The sequence below is a fragment of the Humulus lupulus genome, chromosome 9 (genome assembly GCF_963169125.1).
Source record: "Humulus lupulus chromosome 9, drHumLupu1.1, whole genome shotgun sequence".
In the NCBI taxonomy this organism is placed as follows: Eukaryota; Viridiplantae; Streptophyta; class Magnoliopsida; order Rosales; family Cannabaceae; genus Humulus; species Humulus lupulus.
Genome location: NC_084801.1, coordinates 154,178,088 through 154,187,941, shown reverse-complemented (window position 1 = coordinate 154,187,941; position 9,854 = coordinate 154,178,088). Strand labels below are relative to the sequence as shown.

At 31.0% G+C, this 9,854-nt stretch overlaps 1 long non-coding RNA gene across 1 annotated transcript; it reads left to right on the top strand.

Annotated features, from left to right (window-relative positions):
* The first annotated feature begins 6,210 nt into the window (after positions 1 to 6,210).
* Positions 6,211 to 7,755, top strand: LOC133802228 (uncharacterized). Its single transcript, XR_009877203.1, has 2 exons — positions 6,211 to 6,393; positions 7,526 to 7,755. It is a non-coding gene; the product is annotated as an uncharacterized LOC133802228 (long non-coding RNA).
* The last annotated feature ends 2,099 nt before the right edge of the window (positions 7,756 to 9,854 follow it).

Sequence of the window (9,854 nt, the reverse complement as noted above, 5' to 3'; positions counted from 1 at the left end):
GGACATGTACTTCTAGATATTGCGAGCCCATACCTGACGAATCCAGCTTTCGAGATCACAATTCTCAAGGCTCGAAATCTGGGTGTAACAATTACATCATTTATTATAAAAATGTTTCAATTTTTTTTAAAAAAGAATTGTTAACTCTTTTTTTCATTAACTCGTCTAATACCTTATGAATAATATTGAGAAGATTGGTCAGAGCTAAATCAGGTACATGAGACTATCTAGTGCCCTGAAACAATGGACGAAGAAAGAGTTTTACAGTGGTTCTGCCCCAAAAAGATGGCCTACGTCCACTTAGTCACTGTAATTGATCTTGCAAGCCGTGAACTACATTTCTCTTTTAGCCTTTACTATTTTTCTATGAGCCACCCTTTTGTTGATTTTACTTTACAAATTTTATTCTTTTACTTTAATACATATTATTTTGTATCAAAATCCCAATATATAGTTAAAGAACAAGTGTTAATTTGTATTACATAATTTATTATAAAAATGTTTCAAACTATTTTTTAAAAAGATTTGTTGACTTGTTTTTTCGTTAACTCATCTAACACCATAAGAATAATATTGAGAAGATTCATGAGAGCTAAATCAGGTACATGAGACTATCTAGTGCCCTGAAACAATGGATGGAGAAAGAGTTTAACAGTGGTTCAACCCCAAAAAGATGACCTACGTCCACTTAGTCACTGTTATTGATCTTGCAAGCAATGAGTTGCATTTCTCTTTTAGCCTTTATCTATTTTTCTCTCTTGAAGATGGAGAGCTCTCTCTGTACAAGGATGTTGCCCCTCCCTTTTTCTGGCCTCTTCCTCTTATTTATATTGAGGAGTTATGGTTACATTTGAGTGTGTGTTTAAGCTATTGGATTGGGCCCATAAATTATACAAATTAAAAGTGACTGGACCATAGGCATGATCTGGGCCTATGGGTAGTGACACTCCAAAATGGGTTGTTGACCTATGAAATTGGCCAACAGTCGTATGTATGGTATACAACACCTTTTGAACGAAATAAATATAAATATACGACAGAGTACAAATATCTAAACAAACACACAAAAATTTATAGTGGCTCAGCCCTGTTCTGATGAACAGTAATAACCTAATCCACTTAGTCTTTAGTATTGAATCACTTGATTGACAATTAAAAATATGAGACTTAGGTGCTAGGCCCGATGAATCTTTAGAGCTTGGATGCTAAACCTGATGACCCTCTGGGTGCTAGGCCTGATGACCTTCTAGTGCTAGGCCTGTTGACCCTCTGGGTGCTAGGCCTGCTGACCCTCTGGGTGCTAGGCCTGCTAATCTTCTGGGTGCTAATCCTGATGAACTTCTAGGTGCTAGGCCTGCTGATCTTCAGGGTGTTAGGCCTGATGACCTTATGGGTGATAGACTTGTTGATTTCAGCTTGAGCGAGCATGAACTTTATCCAGCAAAGCGTATTTGGGAGTTTAGGTCGACTACCCTATGAAGAATAGGGTGAGCCGACCACCTCATACAGTCCTTAAGCATGCCAGGCCGACCAACCCAAGAGGGCTAGGGCCAGGAAGATCACCCCTAGGAGGTTTAGGCCTAGTCGACATCCCTATAGGTCCTAAACCTATCCATTTTTGTTCACCAGTCTTTTTTTTCAATACTTTGTCATTTTTCCATGACTTGAATTTTGAGGGATAACATTGGTATAACTAGATCAATTACAATTATTTAGAATTTTTTTATGTATTCTAATAATAATTTGAGTGTCATTAATTTAATCCCCACTCTAATTGCTCTATCTATTTTCTTATTTTTTTTCTCATTTTTTTATTCTATGGTTATTAATAAAATTAATTATACTTAAAATATTTTTAAAATGTTGGTTTAAATTTAAATAAGTTATTTGTTGATAATTATATATGTATGTGCATATATAATTTTCAAAATAAATATCTAATTATTTGTTTTGTTACAACTTCGCTAAAGAGGCTACAAGAAGGAATGATTAACATTACAATCAAGAGATTCCAATTTATATATCTAAATTTGATTGATTTACATATTAATGATAATACAATGCTCTCATGTATTTATTCAATTATTAATGTTTGTTATTCTTTAAAGTTATTTTTATTTTAAATTATTGACATTTATATTCTGACATCTTCATCTTATTTTTCTATCATATTTTAGATGTTGTTTATGTGTTGTCGGTGATATAGAGATTGGTTGGAAAAAAAGAGACATCAAAGTTTTAACAAATTAGCAAGTATAAGATAATCAATAAAAGTAATACTATATACATAAATATGTTTGTTATTGTAGTTAAGTTTTTTTTTTTTTAAATATATCATATTTTATTTTTATGTTTATTATTATATTACTAACTGTTGACTTGTGAAATTTGCCAACGGTTGTATGTACAATATACAACACCTTTTGAATGAAATAAATATAATATATGACAAAATACAAATATATATCATAAACAAACACACACAAGTTTTATAGTGGTTCAGCCCTATTCTGAACAGTAATAACCTAATCAACTTAGTCTTTAATATTGAATCACTTGATAGACAATTACACGGATGAACAGAAGTATTCACTCATTTCTAATTTGCCCAAAGTTTCTCCCAAAATATTCGTCAGATCCCCCCCAATGAAGCCCTGGGTCCTTTATTTATAGTACCCAGGGGCTGTTACATGATCAATAATACTGGGATCGTGAGTTGGTACACGATTATTGGGTAGTGGAGATATGTGTCCACCTCCCCATGATTATGAGATAGTGGGTCTTTTCGTTGTTTCTCTGGATCTTGGTAGATGATGCATGATTGAAACCTCTGGGAAAATGCTAAGTCTTGGTTGGTCTATGAGACTTAGGTGCTAAGCCCGATGATCTTTCAGAGCTTGGGTGCTAGGCCTCTGTTGATCCTCTGGGTGCTAGACCTATTGATCTCAGCTTGAACGAGCGTGAACTCTATCCAGTGAATTGTCTTTGGGAGTTTAGGCTGACCACCCTATGAAGAACAGAGTGGGCCGACCACCCATGTGGCTCTTGAGTATGTCAGGCCGACCACCCCTAGGGGTTGGGGTCAGGCCGACCACTCATCGGGGGTTTAGGTCTGGTCGACTTCCCTATAGGTCCTGGACCTATCTGTTTTGCTCATCGGTCTTTTTTCAATACTTTGTCATTTTTTCCTGACATGTGATGCCATGTGCCACTTTCTCATTTTCCACATCATTTCTTGATTTTTGAGGGATAAGACTAACCTTTTTTAATTTTTATGTATAGTTCGGTCACATCAAATATTACTTTGTTGAGAAAGTTGGGGGAGGTGTTCGATCCAAATTTGTACAAGAAAGATTATGAACCTTTTATTGTGATGGTAACTTCTACAACCTTTAAAGAATTCCAAAATAATTATTTTATTTAGATCTCTCCATTTAATTTTTGAAAATGTATAAATATTTCAATTTAGCTTATCTGCCACATGTGCAAGCAAATTTTACATAAATCTTTAAATAAATTATATAACATCATTAATTGAAAGATTTTTCACCATCTCCAATAAAGTGGAAGTTATGTGAATGTTAGGAACAAATACTAATTTGTATTACATAATTTATTATAAAAAAAAATCAATTTTTTTAAAAAAAAATTAAAGTACATTTTAATAATAGTTTAAGAAAAGTTCTTTTAAAAAAAAATATATACTTCCAATTATTATAAAAATCGCGGAAGGCACGATTATATTATAATATCTTTTCTATATAATAAGCGTGTAGATAACGGAAATTCTTGGTTTTAATGGTTTTTTATAATTTTAATGTTAACTTTAACGAAATATTCTTATATTTAACAGAATATTTTTATATTTAACGGTAGTTTGTAAACCCTTAAACTTAAATAAAATAAAATAAATAATTATAAAAATTAAAATATGATATAAATAAATAATTATAAAAATTAAAATAAGATATTTTTGAGATATTTTACAATAATAATTATTTAAAAATAATAAATAATTAAATAAATTAAAATATGATATTTTTTAGATATTTTATAATGATAATTATTTTAAAATAATAAAATATTTTAAAATAACTTAAATAAAATCTAATTAAACTTAAACTCACTTATTAGAATAATATCATATTAAAAATATAATATAATCTACTGTAATTAGCAATAAATTGTTTAAAAAAAACTAGCAAGAAACTTAAATTTAAACTCCACGTATAATATTTAATATTACATTAACACTACTACAAAATACCCTTTACGGGACACTTTTTTAGGACTCGCACTTAAATGAAAGTCCTTAAAAATATTTATGGAGTTTTTAGGACACTCATTGGGAGTCCTGAAAAAACACAATTTAGGACTAGCAATGAGTGTCCTAAAAAAATATGCGAGTCCTAAAAAAATATGGGCTAAAAAATGAGTGTTTTACTTAACAATTTTAAGGACTTTCTTTGGGAGTCCTTAATACTTTTTAAGGACTCACTTTGTGAGTCCTAAAAACAACTGGGCTGAAAGTAATAGTTAAAAGTAAATTATTTATATATGGTTAAATATTTTAATAATTTCTTAAAAAAAAATTATAAGTTGTTAGTTTGTAAATATACTTAAAAAATAAAAACTAATATTATTTTTTCTTAATATCATTATACTTTGTATTTATATATTTTTATAATAATAACTATATATTTTTTTAACAAATAATAATAATAATAACTAAACCCTATCCCTCAACCTCAACCTCAATCTCACTCTCTCTCTCTCTCATTCTTTTCCTCAACTCAAAAACTAGCCCTCAGCCCTCCTCTTTGACGATGTGCATGGGTCACGGCAGGTGGGTGGCTGGTGGTCGGATCACTGCGGCAGGCTCGATGCAGAGGCAGGGGACTCGGCTCTCTCACTCCTTCGTCCTCCCATCTCTCACTCTGCCTGGGCTCGATGTCGCCTAGGGGTTCAAGGGCTCGACAGCGGATGGGGGTTCAAGGGCTCGACATGCGAGTGGGGTTCTCCGGGCTGGCTGGGCTCGACGGCGCGGGGGTCTCAGGGGGTGGGATCGATCGTGCAAGGACGGCGCAGGGAGGGGTTCGGGTTGGGCTGGGCTGGGTCTGGGTCGACTGTGCAGGGAGGGTGGCTGGGCTCGGGCTGGGACGGTGCCTGGGCTATGCAGGGACGGTGGCTGGGCTCGGCAGGGATGGTGGCTGTGCAGGGAGGGGCTCGGGCAGGGACGGTGGCTGGGCTTGGGGCTACTATTACCGCACCAATTATTCCTGAAAACATGGTAGGAGGAAGCTCTCACTTGTTTATTTATCAAACCTTTTTTTATGATATCAGATGTTAGAGCTAGAGGTTTATCAATTCTTGGTTTAGTTGGCTGCAACTTCATTATGAGTTTCTCTTTGTTTAAACTACTAGAGACTCACATTTAAATTAATGGCTTTCAACTAATATTCAGGGAATTTTTCCGCACCTCAAGTCGATGACTTGGACCATGGAAAATTGCAGCTCGGACCAAACAAAGAGAACGGCGGTCATCACACTAAAGGTTTGCAGAACTGGGAAGATAACTTACATGTTCTGACCATTTGTATTCTTTGAAATAGTATGCATATTTTTTTATAATAGAATCAATCTCATGTTTGATGTCTTAATCTAATTTTAAAATGAAAGGGAAAGGAACCATATAATGTGAAATAGGGTATCTGGCATCTATGTGTAGCTGTGTGTAATTACACATATTTGAATATTTGATTTCATATTCAAGATCATTGACAAACTAAAGAATGGAAACCACTCCAGTATGTGTACCATATAATGTGAAATAGGGTATCTTATGTGTAGTTGTGTGTAATTACTGAATTTTTTTGCTGCTTCTTTAATGGCTACTACTTGTATTTTGCTACTAGCTTTTGGTATATTTCTTGACTGGATTTTGGTGCATTTTGCAACCGGTTTGAATGGATTAATATGATTAATTTGGTCAGTTCTGAATTGATTGATATTTTTGGGCTTAAAATTGAGTTTTGCTTTTGTAGGTTTTTGAAATATGGGAACTAGCAAAACGGAAGTAAATTTAAGAAGATTACTTGCTGCTGCACCTAAACAGCAGAACCAAGGAAAGCTTGTTCATGTATTCTTTTTCAACTCTCAACTTCTGTAGTTTTTGTTTTTAGTAATGGGTGTGTGATTAAATGGGTTTAAGTTTGGAATTAGCATCATTTTTTGTCCCTTTTTTCTATCGTTAGCCAATCTTTTTGCGGTTTCTGTAACTCAACTAAGTTAAATTTTATTTATTGTATTTCTGGATAGGCTTGGGCCATAGCAATATCTAATAGAGCAAAAATGTGCGTCTGTATAAAGGAAGTTGAAGAGCTATGGAAGCAGGTATGAGTATAACTTAGTACTATTTTCATGTTAACCTTTTCATCTTTTTTTTTATTTTATCTTTAAGAAGTTGTTTAGGGAAATGTTTTTCAAATAAATGAGTTTGTCTCTTAACAATAGAATTAGTAATTGATTTGGTAATTATGTTTCTCTTTGATCAAATGAAGGAATGTGTATGTGTTTATTCTCTAATTGCTTTAGTATTGCACTTTAGTGGAGTTTGAATATCTTAGATATTCATCCGTAGTGAAGTAGGTTCTGGGAATTTTGTGTGCTGCGGTGATAATGGAAGATTGAGAACTTGCATGTCTTAGTGAAGTAGGTTCTGAGAATTTTGTGTGCTGCGGTGATATATGGATGAAAATCTGTGTGTTGTTTGATTTGTTTGACATGTTGGTGTTGATTGTGACAGATGGCTAGGCTAGTAAATTAGGGGATATGCTGTTAGATTTTCTATAGATTTTTTTGTACTTAGTTTTGTGTGGAAATATGAAAAGATGACTGCCATAATGATAAATTTGTCATCCGGATATTTAACATTTGACAGTCTAATTAATAATTAAGTTGATTATAGAATTTTAAATACATACTTAGATCTGAGATAAATTTTTAATTACTAGAATAGGCTAAAAAAATTATGTTTAGTTGAAACTCACTATACATCCAAGATCGGATTCAAATTAGTGATGTTTCTTTCTTAATTAATCAAGTAACTAAGTAGTACTAATGTCTTATCACTTAAGCTCCTTCCCACTTGAATCATAACATCATAATAAATAATAAGCCGGCATTAAAGTTTTAACAAAATTAGAGATTAAGAGGTGGATTATTATTAAAAGGGTCTCTTAAAAGATGCTTAATTAGATGCTTAATTTAGTCAAAACTATTTGATTTGAATGTAATTTGCGTAGCTTAATTATGCATTTTCACTTTGATTTGATTGTTAAAAACCAAATGATGATGATGATGTGTGCATTGTTTTTTTTGTTTAGTTATTATTTTATTTTATTTTTATTGTCGACTAGGTTTATTATTGGCATCCATAAAGTTGGATCAATATAAAGTAAAAATTGTATTTATAAGTTTGAATTATAATATATTTATAATTAAAGAATTTTTTTATAATGTGCAGGTCTATATTGAGATGCATTTCTTTGGCGCAATACTAGACAACATTGACAGTTGAAGTTTTTAGAATAAAAAATATATTTCACTAACATTGGATACATTTCTTGTTTATTATTTGGTGATGATAAAATTTGATTGTAGTATAAACTATCATGTAATATGATTTTGTAAGCCGAGTAGACTAAATACTGAAATTATATTTTTGAGTAATTAATAAAAAATTATTTTGTTGTATTTTCTTTTGAAATTTTAGAAATTTAACATATAAAATACATTTTGGACACTCAAAGGGATATATTTTTTCTAAATAAAAATAAAAATTGTAGCTGCATTTTTTAAAAAAAAAAATACTTTTAAGACATGTAAAGCGAGTCCTAAAAAATTACTTAAAGGCACTCAACCAGATTTTTTAGGACTCGCAAAGCATTCTTTTAGGACTCGCAAAATGAGTCCTAAAAACTTAATTAAAGGCATTCTACCAGATTTTTTAGGACTCGTACAGTTTTTTAGGACTCGCAAACAGTTTTTAAGGACTCGCATTGCGAATCCTAAAAAACCTTAGTTTTTAAGGCTCTCAAATACAGGACTCGCGCCCCGCGAGTCCTAAAAAAACCCTTTTTGTAGTAGTGTAAACATATAATATATAATCTCTTGTTGTCACTCCCAAATTCAAAAACTAAAATAAAAATAAATAAATTATTTAATTAAAATAGAATATTTATTTCAAAATTTATATGATATTAATATAATTTTAATAAAAATAATAAATAAATTTTATAAATAAAACTAAATAAATGTATATTCCTGTGTCTAGTATATATATATATATATATACTCATGCGAAAAACTGACTATAGGTCCGTGTAATTACTAATTTCTATACTATTAGTAAAAGAGTGCATAAGCAGCTCTTCAACCGTCTTTTTTGCCATTTTTATCTATATACATCTCTCATATTTACTTTTTATTATTATAACAAAAATGCATGCTTTCTAATTACATATATCTATTTAAGTAATTTTACATGTTTTTGTTTTTGTTTTGGCCTGTGGTGATTTCTCTCTCTCAATGGCATGTATATACATTAAATATATACTAGGAAACATTCATACATAATATGTATTTATGTATTATATACGTATTATTATTATTTACCTATTATTAAATCTACTTTAATATATATGTATATTTAAATGTAATTTATAATTAATATTTACTATGAAGAAATAGAAAAATCTTATTATATATATGGCTTAAGTTGTGGTAAAACATTTGAGCTAAAATTTTAAATTAAATTATCCTTCACTTGATATAGCGAAATTGAAGCTCTTGACATGCGCTCTTGGTTCATCTTTTTTTCTATTTTTACCCTTTAATTATTTTATATATTACATTTGCTGTTTAATAAAAAAAAATATGTAATTCTTCATTTAAATAAGGTTATTTAGGTAGTTTGAGTGTTTTTGTTTAGGACTTGTCTAAATTTTTTTTTTTGAAAGTGTCTTGCCCAGCACATCATCATCTATTCATCTATTCTCCTGTCAGAATAAAAAAAAAGGTAGTTCTTCATCCATTTTTTCTTCTCATTTTTATCTATGTACAATCTTATATTTACTTTATTTAATATAACGAAATTGCATACTTTTTTTAATTACGTATGTTTATTTAAGTAACTTTACGCTTTTTTTGTTTAAGAGTGTTGTGAATTTTTTACCTTATCACTAGCAAACAGATTCTGAAAAAAAAATTGAAACAGTCCAAAATAAAAATATGTGATATTACTTAAATACCTAAATCTAATATAGAAATTATACTTTTTTTGAAAACAAGATAAAGTAAATATAAATTAGCATAAGGTTAAAAGTGGCAAAAACGTGGCAAAAATTAGCATAATGTTCTCCTCAGTTTTGTGTGATATTACTCTTTCTCTCTCCTCACGTTAGGGAGGATACTAGACACAGTTCGAATCCGGCAAAAGCTCAAGCTCGGGAGAGGAATAGAAGGGGCAAGCATACCTAGGCTCCATAATTATTTTTTTCTTTTGCTCTTTAGCAGGCTTCTACCCACTCCATAATTTTTTAGCTCCTTCTATTTCTTTTTCTTGCTATTTCATCATTATCTAAAATTTATCATAAAAGTATAAATTTATAATACATGACCAGCACGTGCTACGCCCTACTGGTAATTTCTATATACATATATATCTATATAAAGATAGATGTGACAAATAGAAGTTTAAGAAAATTAAAAGTAATTTCTCTTTTAAAAAGTTCCAAAAGTCTAATATTGTGGGGAATATATATACGTATATATCTATATATTCTATATATAAC